Consider the following 18,081-nt stretch of genomic DNA (forward strand, 5'->3'; position numbering starts at 1 on the left):
TTCTTTACCATTAAGTTTTAAATAATTTTCCTCAACAGTTTCAATTTACAAGTAACCTTTTACAAGACATCTGTATCTTTTATAACATCCTCTAAACATTGATTATTTCCTATACAAAGAAGTAGCTAAGTATGGCCCATGACTTTGTGTTTTATATTTGATTGGGAAACTTACACTTAATTTAGAAACAGTATATGCATGCAGATAAGACCCAAGGATACTAACAAAGATGTATTATTAAAAGTTTAACTTGTTAGAGAAAAGTTTAAGTTGCTTAACGAGTAAGTAGTTGAAACCAGCCCTAGCTTAATGCATCTAATCAGAAAAAAATGTAAACCGTATTCATACTTAAACAGCAACTTTTTAAAGTTTTTAAAGAAATTACATGCTATTGAAATGTATATCATGTACTACATATGAAGAATTTGTATTTAGTTTATTAAATTCAGAGTTCATTCCAAAAATTCTCTGTTCAGATTCAGTTTGTTGTTGTTGTTGTTGTTGTTTTTCTGGTGCAGTGGTAAGATCTATTGGGGTTGAAGTAAATGACTGCCCCCAGGCTCCTGCGATCTCACCTGTGTGTGTGCCACAGTGGACAAGGCCCAGCCTTGTCTTCATTGGGCCCAGAAGCAGGGCCAGTGTCCTGAGACCCTGTGCCATGCCAAAGCTTAGTCCAGCTCAGCCTCTGTCCCCGTCCAGCTCACACAATCTCTGTTCCCAGCTGAGTTCCAGCTGGCATTTCGTGGCCACACCCAGGCTGGCACTTGAAGCAATTCTTCTACAAGCCAAAAATTTTGAAATCCTCTCTTCTCCTCTGCCTCTTTTATACAGATAGGACAGAAACCACAAGAACAGCCACCTTTTTCCATGAACAGGTAACATTTACCTGCCAGTTTAGTGTATGAAATGATACATATCCCCTAGTAATCTTTTTTTTTTTGTTTTACTGAAAGCAGTATCTTTGTAATTATGCATTCCAATATTATAGTAACATGCAGATAAAATGAGTAATAGAGTTTTTTTAAAAAAAACTTTATCATTCCTTTTCAAAATACCTATGTCTTGTCTTTTGAAAATCTGTGCTTAAAGAACAGAATGTCTGAAATGTTTGAAAAAAACTACCATACCTACTCTACCTTACTACATTACAGGAAATGTAAACTTGAGTTTAAACCATTCTTATAAAAGATCTCATACAAACCAGTAAGAAAACACAAAGGCACCAATCAGTAAGAAATCTAAGCATATGAAAAGAAAATTAAAAACAGGAACTACTGCTCAGCACTCTTGGGAATATGTTCTTAGCCCTCCAGGAAAGCAATTAAAACAAAATCCCATTATTCACCCTAATTAGTGTAGTAGTTTTCTAGGATTGCCTTAACAAATTATCACAAACTAGGTGGTTTAAAGAACATGTATTCTCTCTCAGTTCTGAAGCCTAGAATTCTGAAATTAAGTTGTGAACATGTTACATTGGGGTTCTTGGGCTCCCCAAGATAGATATGGAGAGAAAACCCTAGTGAAATTTGTAGACAGATTTTATTAAGCTTATGCTAGAGCACAAGGGAGGCAGCACAGAGGAGATGAAAGCCCTCTGAGCTGGCTGTGGGGCTGGCTCTGCTTGGCTGCTTGATAAACTGGGGGCAAAATGAGCTTTCCTGAAATGAGGCTTTTTGAAAAGGTGGACGTGTGGAATTTCCCATTTCTGAGTCTGGTGACCACCCTTTCCAGCTGCCTAGCCTGGCAACTAGGTCCGGGCCTGCCCTGTGGGGGCAACATGGCGGACTGCTCATTACTGCCACCCAAGCAAGGTCCTGTGGCGGTCAAACCTGATCAACTGCACATGCTAGTCAGTGCTTTAAGCAAGCAGTGAGAAGGGAGATAAAATCAGCTATCCCTGCATTTTTTAGCACAGAGTGGAGGGGTGGTGACATTTTTGTGGTCAGCTTATCCCTCCTTCCATCTGACCATCTAGTCTTATCTTGGCTTCCCGGCTACCTGGTATTTTCTATTCTGGGCCCAAGTCCCTATGCTGTCTCTACCGGGCTCTGCTCTCTCAGGAGGTTCTGGAGAAGAACACTTCTTTGCCTCTTTCTAGCTTTAGGTGGCTGCTGGCCATCCTTGGTGTTTCTTGCCTCATAGCTGCATCACTGCAATCTCTGCTTCCGTCTTCATATGGTGTCTTCCCTCTAAGTATGTGTCTTTGTGTCCAAATTTCTCTCTATAAGGATATCAGTCATTGGGTTAGGGCTCATCCTAATCCAGTGTGGCCTCATTATTACTTGACTCTATCTACAAACACCTTATTTCCAAATAAGGTCACATTCTGAAGTTCCAGGTAGGCATGGCCTTTAGGAGATAGTATTCAAACCAGTACAATTAGCAAGGATTTTTTTTTAAAGATTTTATTTATTTATTTTTAGGGAGGGAAGGGAGGGAGAGAGAGAGAGAGAGAGAGAGAGAGAGAGAGAGAGAGAGAGAGAGAGAGAGAGAGAGGGAGAGAGAGAAACATCAATGTGCGGTTGCTGGGGGTTATGGCCTGCAACCCAGGAATGTACCCTGGCTGGGAATCGAACCTGGGACACTTTGGTTCCCAGCCCACGCTCAATCCACTGAGCTACGCCAGCCAGGGCTAGATTTTTACCTAACAGTACATCCAGTATTTGGAGTCACCTGAGACTCATCTCTGTCTCTCATACCACAACTGATTAGCCGAAAACCTGTTACTCTATGTGTAGAATATCTTCTGAATTCTGACTTCTCACCACCATCTCTCCACCTGGACTACTGCAGTTGTCATCTGCTTGGTTTCCAGCCTCTACCCTGCTTCTATCCCTGCCTCCCTACATTCTTTTCTCCATACCGTGCCAGGGTGAGCCTTCAAAACCTCAGTCATGGAATGTCACCTCATTGCTCAAAATCTGCCAAGAACTTCTCAGGGCTTTCTGAAATTGGTTAGAATGAGATATTCATTAACTCTATAGACATGGTACACTCCCAGGAGTATCCAACCTTTTGCTGTCTCTGGGTCACATTGGAAGAATAAGAGTGGGCCACACATTAAATACATTGTGACATGTAGTCACAAAAACATCTCATAATGGTTTAAGTAAATTTACTATTACACATTGGGCTGCATTCACAGCCATCCTGAGCCCCATGCAGCCCATGGGCCGCCGGTTGAACACCCCTGCAAGCAAAATACTCATTTTCTTTTCAATTTTCTATTTCTTTTCTATTTTCCATGCTCAACCACTAGCTCAAATACTTACCAGATATTGGTTATGAACTAGAATAATATCTTCTGCTCCCAGTATCAAATTCCCAGAAAGAAAATGAAGTCCGAAAGTCAAGTCTCCTTCAGTTTGTAAGTTTAAATTTAAAAAAATTAAAGCTCAGTATTCCTTTTTTCTAATTCCATTTTCTTCTCAGTCTCAGCACAGGAGTCTCTCTGTGCCCTTGACGGGAGCCACCTGGCCTTGCAATGTGTTAACTCCTTTAATCCCTCAGCAGTTGAGTTAACCCAACACTCCGTGTTCTTCTGTGAGAGGCCAACTCTCAGTAGATTTTTGGATCTGGGTTCCTTCAGGGATGTCATTCTAGTTTGTTCCTGGAGAATTTTCCTTTTATATTATTATTAGTGTTGTTGATATCAGTAATATTATAATAATAGCTCATATTATAAAGTGCTTACTATATGTTTAGACACTATTCTAAGGTCTTTATACATTTTTATGTCAATCCTTCCCACAATCTTATGAAATCACATTTTTATTAATTCTGTTTTATAGATCAGAAAACTAAGGCACAGAAACTTAAAAAAAAATAACAGTAACAGCTAAGGTTCAAACCCCAGCACTGTGGCTCCAGAGGCCACAGTCTTCCCATCCCACAACATTGCCTTTACAAATCTTATTTCATTTTGGAGGACCCAGTCATACTTTTTAACCTAGATACACATAAATTTGGTTTCTTTCTTAGAGCTCCATCCTTTAGAATAATTGCATATCAGTATATTACATTATCTTTTACTTTCTTCCTACCTTGACATCAAAACTCCCAATAATTCTTCTAAAATATGCTTTTGCTTCTTTTAGTTCAATCCATAAGCTCCCCTTCACTTTTGTTTCATGTTGCTACTTTTTTTACAATGACTACTTATCTTTCATGTCTGACTTGTCTTTGATATTGTTTCCATGAGGTAAACATATGCATATATATTTTATATGAAATTATTTAAATAGCTAAAGAAATAATGATCAAAATAAAAATTTCACAATTATTCAACAACATTGCTCTTTTAATGCAGGTGTTTCAACTAGTTCTTATTATCTTACATTTTTCTTGTAATGGATTTTTGTAATATTCCTAAAACCTCTTCAGAAAACTCTTTTTTAATCTTTGTAGGAATTCCAAGTGGGAAAGTATGTTTACTCAGTAGTCCATTTAAAATATAACACATAATAACCTACATAGGTATGTACTATTTCTAACATCAAAAAAGTCTTTAAACCACTTCCTTGTACAAATCCCTTTAAGAGAAAAATCCATGTACTTTATTATAAAACTAAAGCTGGTCATTGTCCAAGTCCTTTAGAAAACCAGCCTGTCCTGGCGATTGTCCATACTCTGACATTTCCTCATGCATGCCATACACTTCCCAGCTATCTTAGCTGGGAAGAGATGGGCAGGAGGAGTCTAATGTGGGAGCGGGGCTTATATCTCTCCAGTTCTTGGTAAGTAAAGTTATGCAAATCCTATTCATGAAAACAATTCTACTCCATGGTAGATATATTGTACAAATGACAAGTAAGTCTATGCATTGTTCATTAAGTAAAAAACTCTCTCATGGAAGTTGTTTACTGAAGTACTTTTTAGTTAGCAGCTTAATATTCTTATGAGTATACATTAACAGAAACTAACAAAGTCATGGGGAGGTGTTCAAAAGAGGTTATATAATCCAGTTTTATATACAACATAAAACTGTGATTTCCTTTTTTAAATAAAAATTATTCTTGTTCTTTCACTAACAGTTAAGTAGGTTTTTTCATAATTAATTTCACTCAGAAAAGAATAATGAAGTAATTATAATGTAAACAAGAACTAGTAAGTTCCCTACCTTTTTTAGAATTTACTATCTGGGTATGAGAATTTCATTTTTATTTCTTTTTTTCAATTCCTGATTTAATAAACCTCAACTTAGATACAGTTATTTACTGTAGGATAACAAATTAGCCTAAAACTTAGTAACTTAAAACAATGAAGATTTATCTCCACGGCTTCTATGGGCCAGCAAATTGGAGAACCGGTTAGCTGGGCAGTCTGGCTTGGGGGCTCCTAGGAGGCGGCAGTCAGAGACCACAGGGGCTGCAGTCATCTGTCGGCTTGACTGGGCTGGAGCTCCCACTTCCAAGGCAGCTCACTCACACGGCTGCCATGTTGTTGTTGGTTTTTGGCCGGAGGCTTCAATTTCCGTGTGGGCCTAGTCCCAGACTCAAGTGTCCTCATGGTTCCACAGGTAGCTAGTCTCCCCGAGCAAATGATCCAAAACGGAACCAGGTCCTATCTGCAATGTCTTTTATGACTTAGACTCACAGGTCACACACAGTCACTTCCATCACATTCTAGTTGTTAGAAGCCAGAGGAAAGCAACTGGCGTTCCTCCCCTAATTTTCCTCGAGGAAAATTAGGCTCCAACTTTGGAAGGGAGGGGGTGTCAAAAACATGTGGGCATGTTTTTAAATCACTATAGTATCACTTACTTTATCCCTTATTTACTTAAAAAAAGTTTAACATAAACCCAAAGTTCTAGTAAAAGATAATTTACCTCACTCTCAGGTATTTTCTCAAATTTTCTCAACAAACTCATTTAACCCTGCATATCCTTAAAAGTCTTTCTCATAGTTTTATTGCTATTCAACATAAAAAAGCCTGTTCTTACTTTCAGTATCACTGAACTGGTGGTTGAGCATGAATGCTTTGACGTACTAGATTGTGATGTTCTCACTGGGCTTTGACATTTGGGACTTTTTGTTGTTGTCCATTTTTGTTGTTGTTCTACCATCTCAGAGTTTTCATTAGGTCTGTAACTTGGCTGACACTCAGTAAATGTTTGGTAATAAATGAAGCATCTCCATTCCTGTTGTTGTTGTTGTTGTTTAGGATTCTTGGATCTAGCATTTCCCATTAGATTCATAAAGTAAAATGAGGGATTTTATAAAAATAGTACATTTTGTAACCCTGAGCAGTTATGGCAAAAATATATATGGTGAATAATTTTCATAAGAAAATGGAGTACATTATGAAATATGAAAATTCGTGAGGAGATAAAAGTATTGAATAGAAGAGAGTGGTATACTGATCTGCTCTCTCTCTCTCTCTTTCTCTCTAAAAGAGATGTAAGTGGTTTCAAAAGCATAAAACCTAACAGTGCTGAAAACTAGAGAAAAAGTATCATCAGCACAGTAACCACCTGAAAGTGGGGCATATAAAGGGAGTTGAAAGTTTATAAAGAAAAACAAAGGGGAGAAAGAGTTATTTGGGAGTGTGGAAGAGTAGGGGGTAGTACACTAAGGAAATGTGGTTTACTACAGTGCCATATGGAGGTCCCCATGGAATGAGTGGTCATGAATTTAATGTGACAGTGACTAGAATGATTATGTGATTTTTCTCCAGCCTGCTGCTTGGGGACAGGCAATGAATAGAAATGATTTCAGTTTGACCTATAACTGGGGTTCTGTCAGAAATAACTAAAAGGAAAGCAAGGCAAGGAATATATTGTATTACAATAGACCATAGAATCTAAAGTGGGTAATAAGAAGTGAAGACAGAAATGATGGACAGTGAAAATGTTGTAGAATCAATAGAATGGAGGTCCATATGGGGCTGAGGAGTTTTCAGGTACAGATTTTTAGCTAGAAAGATGGTGGCAGTGGGATAGTAGGATGTCTGAGGTCATGACAATGTTTAAGCTAAGGCCACAGAAGTGAGTGATTGGCATGATGTGAAGGACAAGATCACTGGAGAAGTAAAAGAACTAAGAGACCCAAGTTCCATAAGTATGCTCAGATAGGTTCTGAGAAAAGTTACTTAACCTAGAATTCTCTACCCAAATTATCAATCATATATGAGCAAAAATTAGAGGTTTTTTTACATGTAACACCTTAAAGAACATACCACCTCTACATCATAAATGACAGTAATCCAGGCTGGACAATAAAATCATAAAATATATAACCCCAAAACAAAACAAATTGGTGCATAACAAATGCCAGCCCTTAAGTATTACTCAAAAGAAGTGAAGGAAGCTAGAAATGTTAAAATGGTTCATCATATTTAGACAAATGAAGGTTTCCTTTCAATTGGCAAAATTTAAATGACACAAGAGTGGGTTTCCTCTTTTCTTTGATTCCAATCACACACTACACTATGAGTCCTACAGTGATTTAATTCTTCCATGCTTTCTACAAATTGAAGCCAAATAAGCCATACTTGCAATATGAGTATATGAATAATCATATCACAGTAAAAATATAATTATTATAATTATTGACAATGTAAAATAATAATAAAACTAAAGATAATCAAAGAGGAAAGCTGGAAGGATGGATAGGGTAAGTGTACTAAGTTCTTCATCTCTCACAGCAGAAGGTGGCTAATGTCGCACAAGTCAATGCAAGCAGGGAGTTCAAGTGTGTTATTTCAAGGAGAACTAATGCTGATGCTATCATTTAGAAAGTGGAAGTACAAGTAAGCTAAATTCCTCACACCTCATAGCAGATCCATGAAGCAAGGAACCAAGGTAAATAATTACTGTAAATAGGTATAAATGTGACCACAAGATGTACAACAACAAACTAAGAGTGGTTGCCTCTAGGAAATGAAACAAAGCCTGGGGCTTGGGAAGAGGTATTATTGGTCTTCACTTTCTGCCTTCTGAATTCTTTGACTTAAAAAAATAGTTATCTTTGAAAAATACATTATTTCTATTTTTTTTTTAGCTAAAGAAAAAGAGTGTAGAAGGATATGGGGTAGGGAGTAAGCCACACATGATTAATTTCAAATCTGCTTTTTAGGGTGTCATTTTAAGATATAAGTAATTGTAAATTTTCTTAGTTTTACAAGGATTTACAATATTTTATCCTTTGTAGACAATAATACATAAAATTACCATTTTTTAACTTGAAAAATACTACTAATCTCACTTTTTCCTTCTCTTATTCATCATGGTTGTTAGTTTTTCTAAAAATAAAAAAAAAAGAAAGAGTAGGGAATGAGAGAGGGAGAGAAGAAAAAGACAAACAAAAAGGCCAGCTAGAAGTTTGAAAGAAGCAAATCTGAGAGTTAATTATACAGAATAGAGATAAAATGAGCCATAAACAACATCTATTGCCAATAAATCCCAAAGCTTATATTTTAAAATAATTTTGCTATCAAAGTGATTTTTTTAGATGGCTGCTTGAATCTGAATCTTGGCTTCTTTCTGAACACAAGCTTCAGCAGCCACTCCAGCTTCTCCACAAACTACCAGACCGTGGGCTCTGTGAAGTCGCCCAGCCACTGGGTCTGGCCAGCCAGCCACATGGCCAGTATCTATGCAGGCACACTGGACTCAGTCTCCCAGATCTCTGTGTCCCACTCCACCAGTGTTCGGAGCAGCTGAAGGCCCAGGGGCCTGGCTGTGGGATGGCTGGGGGTCTGGCAGACATAGGAGGCATCCAGAGCGAGAAGGAGACTATGCAATGCCCGAATGATCTCCTGGCCTCCTACCTGGAGAGGGAGAGAAGCCTGGAGGCTAAAAATCAAAGACTGGAGAGCAAAATCTGGGAATACCTGGAAAAGAAGGAACCTCAGGTCAGAGACTGGGGACAATATTTCAAGACCTTCAAGGACGTGTGGGCTCAGATCTTTGCAAATTCAGTCGACAATGCCTGTGCTACCCTGAAAATCAATAATGCCCCTCTTCCTGCTGATGACTTCAGAGTCAAGTATGAGATGGATGTGGCCATGCTCCAGTCTGTGCAGAATGACATCAATGGGCTCTGAAAAGTCACTGATGACACTAGTATCACTCAGCTACAGCTGGAGACAGAGATTGAGGCTCTCAAGGAGGAGCTGGTCGTCATGAAGAAAAACCATGAGTACAAAGTAAATGGTCTACAAAACCAGATTGCCAACTCTGGATTGACCATGGAGTTGGATGCCCCCAAATTTTAGGTTCTCCACAAAGTCATGGCAGACACCAAGGCCAATTACAACCAGCTGACTCAAAAGAAACAAGAAGAGCTAGACAAGTACTGGTCCCAGCAGATTGAAAAGAGCACCACAGTGGTCACCTCGCAGACCACTGAGGTAAGAACTCAGTGGGATTCTGCTGCACCTGGAGTCAGAGCTGGCTCAGACCCAGGCAGAGGGGCCACGCCTGGCCAAGGGGCAGAAGCACTGCAGAATATCAAGGTCAAGCTGGAGGCTTAGATCACCGCCTACTGAAAGAATGGGAGGACTTCAATCTTGGTGATACCCTGGACAACAACCCAACAGCCACTTAAATGGTAATGGGAAAAAAATACAACTAAAAATATAAATATGTAAATAAGAAAAAAGATCCCCCCTCAGATTGTGAGGAATAAAGTGGTATCTGAGGACAATGACAGCAAAGTTCTGAGGTGGTGAAGGCTGCAGAAGGGGGCACCCCTTGGCGGGGCAGGAGGCCAATAAAAAGTGCAGAAATTATTGAAAAAATGATTTTTCACATCTCTCAGTAGAGCAATCAAAAGAAATCTACCAAACACTGCCAAATAAGTTTTGTATATTTGATGATGGATTATAAGTAAATCAATAAATGTAAAAAAAACCTGATTATAACTAATGCCATTCTTCTAGTGAAGGATAACTGTATGTTCAGGAAAATTATGAAAATTTTGACTAAATATTTTAGTTCTACTGTGTCACAGCTCTAATTTGGAGTAAATTATTCTGCTCTTTTTAATTAAGTCCAAATGGGTGGGGAAAATCCCCTTTATTGTTGATCCTGTACCCTACCACATTTCTTTCTTTCTCTTTTTATGATTCTTTTAGTCGTTATCATCAGTTCAGGCCAGAGTCTATTCAAGTGAAATAATCAGTGTGAAAGAACTACAACATGGTTGAAACAAGTAGAAATCTTTTTCATTACTTTATTTATTTGTTTATACCCCCCCTTCTTTTTAAAAAGACAACTTTCTTCCTCGCCAAAATGAGATAAATCTTTTTTAAAACTCTGATTTTACAAGTATGTATAAGTATTTCCAGAATTTGTCTTGTATTTCCTCTTGGAGAAGTAAGCTGCAAATGAGAAATAAGGAGAATGAAGGTGTTTTGAATACCAGTGATTCTAACAGCAAAAGGACAGAGAAAAACCCAAATATAAAGCTGGTTGCTACCTCTCCCTCTTGCTCCTATGGGACCTCCAATAAGTCACCGAATGTCTCTAAGCTTAATTTCCCTTGATTATTTGAATTTTCTATAAAATGGGGGAAATGGCAGGGGGATTAATATGTTCTGTTTGCATCACTAGAAAGTAGTGAGCATGAACTGAGTTGGGGTATGTGAAAGCTTTACAGACTTTACACAATGTGATAAACCATCATCCCCATTATTATTGTGACACTAGATTAGAGCACATATGTTCTCTGTAACATCGTACTTACCTCGCTTTAGCCCTATGAATTTAAACAATAGGGTTCCTTCCATATCCTCACTCCAGAAAGCATAACACCACACATTCCAAAAGAAATCTCCACCTGTTCCTCGGCCAGGTTATGCACAGGCACCCTGAGAGCTCCCTGAGTGGGGCCTCAGAGATGGGGTTGGCTAAATTGTAAAGACCACTTAAGTAACTTGTAACTGCCTTATTTCTTAGACTGTGCAATGATTTCCCTGTTTAAATTAATGTGATACTTTGAGGAACTCATTTATGTAAAAGAATGCAATATACGCAATAAAATCAATATGTAGTCTGTTCCGAAATTCAGTAAGCTCACCAGGAAGGGTCAGAATTAAATCCCTGATATTCAGTAAAAATAAAAGAAAAACTCACAACAGAACAGTCTTTCTCCGTGGAATTTGTAAAAGAGATAACTAATACAAACTGTAAGTGTGAATGATCACCTACCAAACATTGGATTTTAACTAAAAGTTTTGTGTTTATGTCCCAGATTTACTCCCAATTATAATATGGTTTTGAGCAAGTTACGGAACATCTCTTAAGTCTCTGTTTTCTCATTTATACAATGAGATTGGCAGCACCCTACCTTACAAAATTGCTGCAAAGATTAAATTAGGCAATGCTTATTAAATAAGGGTAATGCATACACGCTCTTAGCTTCTTTTTCCCCCCCATCATCCCTGAATTGTTAGAAGAAATCTTGCTGTAAAGGACCAATGTGTATACCTCCCTTTCTTGAAGCTAAGTCCATCTTTGGTGAGCTTCTGCTCACCCAGCTGTGTAACATAAACACCATATTCTTGATTTAAATGGAGGTCTTTGTACGTGAGACAGACGTACAAAGACCTTTCCCTTCTTGCCAAAAGAAAGGAAAAAAAAAACACTTGAAAAATCATTTAATCCCAAAGCCTCATTGTATGGACCAGAAATTTTAGGTCAACTGTTTTGACCAAAGTCATAACACATTCTTGATTTAAATGGAGGTCTTTGTACGTGGCATTTCTTTCATATCTATATATTATCCAACTTTAAATCTCAGACTTTGGCTCTGGAATGTGAAAAATATCCTTCGTGTGGTTACTTGGTGAGCATACTTGATCACCCCCTCCATATCAACTACTATGGTAGAAACCCATATAATTATAAAATAGTTGCATAGCAACTACATTATCAAGTATCTTTATTCCGCCTCTTGTATCTTAAACCTCCAAGCAACTAGAGGAGTATTTTTAGCTAAAAACAGTCTTTAACAAAAAAAAAGAGGATATAAAATCCCAGGATATTGATTCAGTTTTTTAAAATTTACCTCTATCTTTATACTCACCAGGCTTGCATAAAACAAACATTGAACTGCTCACAGATGAGGCAGCCATTAGCCTCTAAACATCCCATATGCCCAGGAAGAGCTACTGTTAAGCTATCCAAAGTTATCTAGGTTATCACTGACAAACAACTTCCCCCAGGACATAAGAAATTAATAGCCACCCACTCCTTCTTCGCTGGTAGAGTGAAACAGGCTTTGTAGTCTGCTGGCTCTACCAAACTATGAGTTACAGGTGAGCCAAAACCACACTGACAGCCACCGAAAGAAAAATGACTATTCATCAGGACTCCTTCTTGCCAAAAGAAAGGAAAAAAAAAAAACACTTGAAAAATCATTTAATCCCAAAGCCTCATTGTATGGACCAGAAATTTTACGTCAACTGTTTTGACCAAAGTCATAACACAGTTATTTACTTACAAAAAAAGGAAGAGTTAAAACCTTTTTGCTTAAATTAAGGATTCTTCCAGGAAGGCAGGATGACATTGTATTTTAAGAACACGGTACTGGTATCGAGTGAGTCTGCCTTCGTTTGTATTCTAGTTCTCCAATTACCTATGAGCTACCAAGTTAGCTTTTAGGGACTTCAATTTCCTCAATGCTACTTTACGGGGTCATTTTAAAGACATGAGGCTTCCCACACCACCTCCCACCGACCCGAACTCTTCGGCCCGGCAGCTCAAAGCCGTGTGGTTATATTTGACAGGGTGGCATGAGTCTGCATACCACAAATAACATAAATATTGAAAAATAAATAAACAAATAAAGACATGAGACAATCCACATAATCATGAAACTGCACCTTGCACAAACTAAGTACATATAGGTAATCTATATTATTATTCAATGGTCTAGAAAAATGTAAACTCATCAAGTTCCCAAATACCTTATTGATATCTCCAAAAGAAGGGAACATCTTACATTCAAGGGAACTGTCAAGTCAAATAAGCTTCCAAAATATTAAACTATTTCTAAGTCATTAACTATTCAGTCACTTTAAAATTCTCTCTTCCATAGCTTCAGAATGACTATCTTAAGCTTTCAGCAAATTCAGCTGGCCCAGGACAGTTATCACATATAACACAGAGCTTAAGAAATATAGATTTTTATTTCTATCTAAAACACTAATTTGAGCCTTTAAACAAGATTTTAGCTCTTTTATAAAAGTAAAACAAAAAATTAAAAAGTAAAAGGAAACAAAATATAACAAAAAATTATTAAGTATGAGCAACTCTGCCTAATAGAAGCATTGAGTCATGGTTTAAAGATTCTTTAAAAGAAAAGCCTCCATGACCATTTATCACTAATTATATTTTTTCCCTTTAGGACATCAACAATCAACTAGATGTAACACTTGGGGGAGTTCTGTTTTGTTTTTTGGGTAGCCGTTAATCTTAGCCAGATCAGAGTTGGGGGAAGTGAAAAGATTTCCAAGATCAAGATTTTCAAAAAGACCAACACACGTTTTCCCCACCCCAAAATAACAAACAAGACAAACAAACAGAAAAAAATGGAGGTGATGGGGGCTTATACAGCACCCTTCTTTAAGTAGGTTCTTAAAAAAAATAATTTTGCCTACTACTCAGGCTTGGTCACATTTACGGATGATCTAATTATGGATCTCAGACACCTTCTCTGCAATCATGTCTTTTTTGCCTTGCAAGGAAGACCGATTCCGTACCCCACTTCAGAGATCAATAAATATGAGCATAAATCGTCAAGAAATCTCAAGCTGTCATTTCACTTACCTCTCTGTTAGCAAGTATGTTTTCTCACATTTTTTCCAAGAGTTACTTTACCACATAGATTAAAACACAGGTTATCAGAAGTGTGTTATTTGTCCACAATCTCAGGAGTTCTCTGGGTGAAATCTGAAGCTGCCCATGTACACACAGGGGAAAGGGAGACTGAAGAAAGTGGCAGACCATTCCAGGTCGGTCGGTGGCAGATTTAGGCATTATATAAAGTTTATATAATGGCCATAAATGGGTTCAGTCACATATTCAGTCCAGATGGTCTCAACCACAATTTACACTCTCCAGGCTGTGTCCTTGAAGTGGCTCCCAGTGCACGAACAGTAGGCAGAACATTCCAAGCACAGGGGAGAAGAGCAACTGATTGCCCAGGTCCAGCCTGAAGTCAATCACTGGTCCTGCCTTGAGGACCACCTCCAGTATGACCGGGTCAAGCAATTAGAGCACTTAGCTGGAGCTTTCAGATCTTTCCAATTTCTTATGGACTAATTTCTGACTCATGAAGAAATGGCTATTGTATTCTCAGGCCACCTTCATTATAATATTTTAATTTGCTACTCCAAAAATATTTTTTTCATTTTCTCCATAGTGCAGTGGACCCTGAAAGACATAGTGGGTCTTTTTTGCAATGCAGAAGAGAAAAATTATAATAATGAAGGCCATACAGTCCTTTTTCTTTTAAAAGTGGAAGTGTAAGAAAAGGAAAAAGAAAAGGAGAGAAACATCAACGTGAGAGAGAAACATGGAAAGACTGCCTCTCATACACTCCCCAACTGGGAACCAAACCCACAACCTAGGCATGTGAGCTGACCAGGAATCAAACTGGCAAACTTTTGCTTTGCAGAATGATGCCCAAACAACTAGCCACACTGGTCAGGGTAAGATCATATAGCCTTAAAGTACAGAAAGCTATTTAAAATTTTCACAGCTGGTACTTTCTTCACTTGCCTGTGTGAAGAAATTTACATATTTTTTTATTTAAGGGGATGCAGTATTAGGTGAGAAAACTCCCAAAGCAAACAATTCAGACAATGCCACCACCTTCCTTTCCCACCTGTCTTCATTAGCACTAGATCAGGAAGCATTTTACAGTCAATTACTTTTTGCATATTGGTGCTATCTGTGACCTTGTATAAAAATTGCTACCATGTGTTCAGCTGCAAATGTGGGATGATAAAACCTTTAAGTAGCAATTGAAGTCCAGAGTAAGGCATGCATTTCTGTGATGGATTTAGTAAAGAAAGTGATATAAATTTCACTCACCAAGTAATGGTGAGTAGGTTAGAAAGTTGAAGAATGTGGACAAATGACAAAAAAAAAAAAAATATCAGTATAGATCTAGCAGAAATATAGAAGTGGAGATAACATGTGCCTCAAGTAACTTAGTTTTTTCTAAGACTTTAGGTACTTAGAAAGGTTAAGGAAAGATAATTTAAGAATCAAGTATGGAAAAAACATGTATGAACTTCAAAGAATTATGCAAAGTGAATTGAGTGACCCAGGACAAATATTATAAGATTCTACTTATGATATACCAAGAATAGTCAAATTCATGGAGGCAGAAATTCTGGCAGCTGCCAGGAGCTGGACAGAGGGACAAGCCAAGTTGTTTAAGAAGTGCAGAGTTTTGTTTGTAAACATGAAAAAGGTTTAGGGTAGGATGGTGATGATGGCTATACAACAATATGGATGTACTTAATGCCACAGAACTATACACTTTAAAATAGTTAAAATGGAAAATTTTATTTTATGCATATTTTACCACATATGTCTTTATCGTTACTAAATTCCCTTATCCTAAAATTTGTTTTCACCTTATAATGTTTAGAAAAGCTCAGCAAAAGAGTGCCCTCTTGTGGACCTCTTGAGGTGGCAAAATAACATAATTAATAATCCTACATTCTAATTCTTGCACATAACCCCTATGCTTGGATTCCCTGTTGGCAAAGGACCCAAAATCCTCCCAAAATTTAATCCAAAAACAAAGACTAACATAGGGTTGCTGATGTATTGATATTTTGGAGAGAGTCTCTTAATTTCTTAGTTGACAGAGTCAAAGAAATACTCATTTTTCAAAAGTTTTAAAGGTTGAAGCTCAGTGGCTCTTAAGGTAATTATAACTCAGGATGTTTAAATTCATGTTGGGTTTCAGGAAGAAGCTTCTATAAAAAAAAGATATTTTGAGTGCTTTTTTGGGGAAGAGGTGATTTTAAAGATTAACTTATTTCATTCATCACTGCATTTTTTTCTGTTCTTCAGCAGAAAGGACCTTTTTTGTTACTGCCATCCAACTTTGCTATTAATAAACAGGAAATTAGAGAAGATGATGTCCTTGCACAGGAGATATTTTTAACACTTTTATTTTAAATTGCTTTTTTATGATTACCTAATTGTTTCTTTTTTGTAACCTACAAACTATTATCAATTGCATTTGTTGGCCAAGGAATATGTTAACCAAGTGTTTCAAGATCATTGAAAGAATGAATGGCAAAGCAAAATTAAAATTCTGACATACTGATTTTCTACACTAATCTTAACAGCCTGCCAATGTTGCTGCTCTAAAAATGTATGTTTTTAAGTAGAAACAATTTTTAATTGGGATTTTAAGGTAATTCTATGATTGTGTGAGGAAAAATAATGTAGGATTTTATAAAATTTTCTCTTGCAAATGTAGGTTCCTAACCTATGTTTATCCTGAAGAAATATTTAATTTTGAAGAAGACAATAGAAAGGTTAATTGCACCTGCTGACAGATTGCACCTGACCTTGAGAAGTTTAGAGTCATCCAAAAATCTCATTAAAAATAATGTTTTGTGGAAAGCTCAAATTAAGTATCTATTTGCACTTTGGCTTCTGTTTCCTTAGGAGTCTGGGACTTGAACCAGTCTGGTATTAATGAAATATCTTTAAGTCACATAAGCAATTTGCAGTCACCCATACTGAGATGCTTTGGAAACCATTAGCTATACGCTCATGATGTCATTATAATGTCTCATTAACAGCCAATTACATTTCCAAATTTAATTCTGTGAAGATTTATTATAACTTTTTATTTTGAAATAATTTTAGGTTTGCAGTAGAGTTGCAAACATAGTAGAGACAATGTCCACATACCCATCACCCCGGTCCCCCTCATATTAACATCTTAAACTACCAGGTGACATTTGTCAAAATTTTAAAGCTAACACTGTTCCATCATAAACTCCAAAATGTGTACACGTTCCACTAATGTTTTTCTTTAGCGCACATTCCCATCCAGGGTATCGTGTAGCATTCAGTCACCGTGTCTCCTTAGTCTCCTGTCTGTGACAATTTCTCAGACCTCCTCTGTCTCCGATCTCAACAACTGTGACAAAGAGGCATTTTGTAGATTGTCCCCCAATTTGGTTTTGCCTGATGTTTTTTCTCAGGATTAGGCTGGAGATATGGGCTTTTGTGTCCAATATTAAAAAGGCAGCAGGCTCTTGTCATCACATCCTATCAGATGTGTGTGATATTAGCTTGATTTATCACCAATAAGAGGATTTATCACCTTGATCACTAGGGCAAGACAGTGCGTGCCAAGTTTTACCACTGTTTCACATAAGTTATTTGCAAGAGAAATATGTGCAGCCCTATGACATTGTTATAATTCACTTTCATGTGTAATATCAAATCACACCAGAAATGACGGGCAGCATTAACTTTCATTCTGATTCAGGAGATGTCAGGGGTCTGTGAACTTAATTGAAAGGCATAAAGTATGACTTATGAAAGATAATAGAAGGATTTTTGTCATTTTTTCTATGTATAATAAATATACGAACATAGAGAATTGTATTCTTAATCATTATTGCTTGAACAATAAATTGGGAAGTGGAAATATCTACAAGAACAAAAAGAAATCACAATATAGTTTTTTTAAGCAGACATAATGCTTTTTTGCACCATATTTCAAATAGTCGCAGTACCTACAGTAGATCAGCATGAACATCACCCATTGCTGTGTGAACATAAAGATTTTTGTGAAGAGCTCAGAGCATGCCTCGCATTCCTATGCACAGAACGTAGTCAATTCTCTCCAGCAGCAATTCCCATGCATTGGCAGTCAGAGCAGCAAAGTCTCCGGTCTAGAGTAGCTCTCATATCTATAATAGTGTAATCTCATATCTATAATAATTTAATTCAAATATCAATATATAGTTGCATAAAACCTGATTGATTAAAGAAAGTAAATGTACCCTTTAAAAAAAAAAAAGCCTTCTGTGAAAAGAGATAGCTGAAAGTCAATATCACTGCAGGGGTCGCCTCTGAGGAGAAAC

The 18,081-nt window shown here is 37.3% G+C and overlaps 1 pseudogene; it reads left to right on the forward strand.

Moving 5' to 3' along the window:
• The window catches only part of LOC114513810, a 36,963-nt pseudogene extending 27,415 nt beyond the window's left edge, over nt 1-9,548 (forward strand).
• Nucleotides 9,549-18,081: the final 8,533 nt, after the last annotated feature.

Source organism: Phyllostomus discolor, chromosome 2, assembly GCF_004126475.2.
Source record: "Phyllostomus discolor isolate MPI-MPIP mPhyDis1 chromosome 2, mPhyDis1.pri.v3, whole genome shotgun sequence".
In the NCBI taxonomy this organism is placed as follows: domain Eukaryota; kingdom Metazoa; phylum Chordata; class Mammalia; order Chiroptera; family Phyllostomidae; genus Phyllostomus; species Phyllostomus discolor.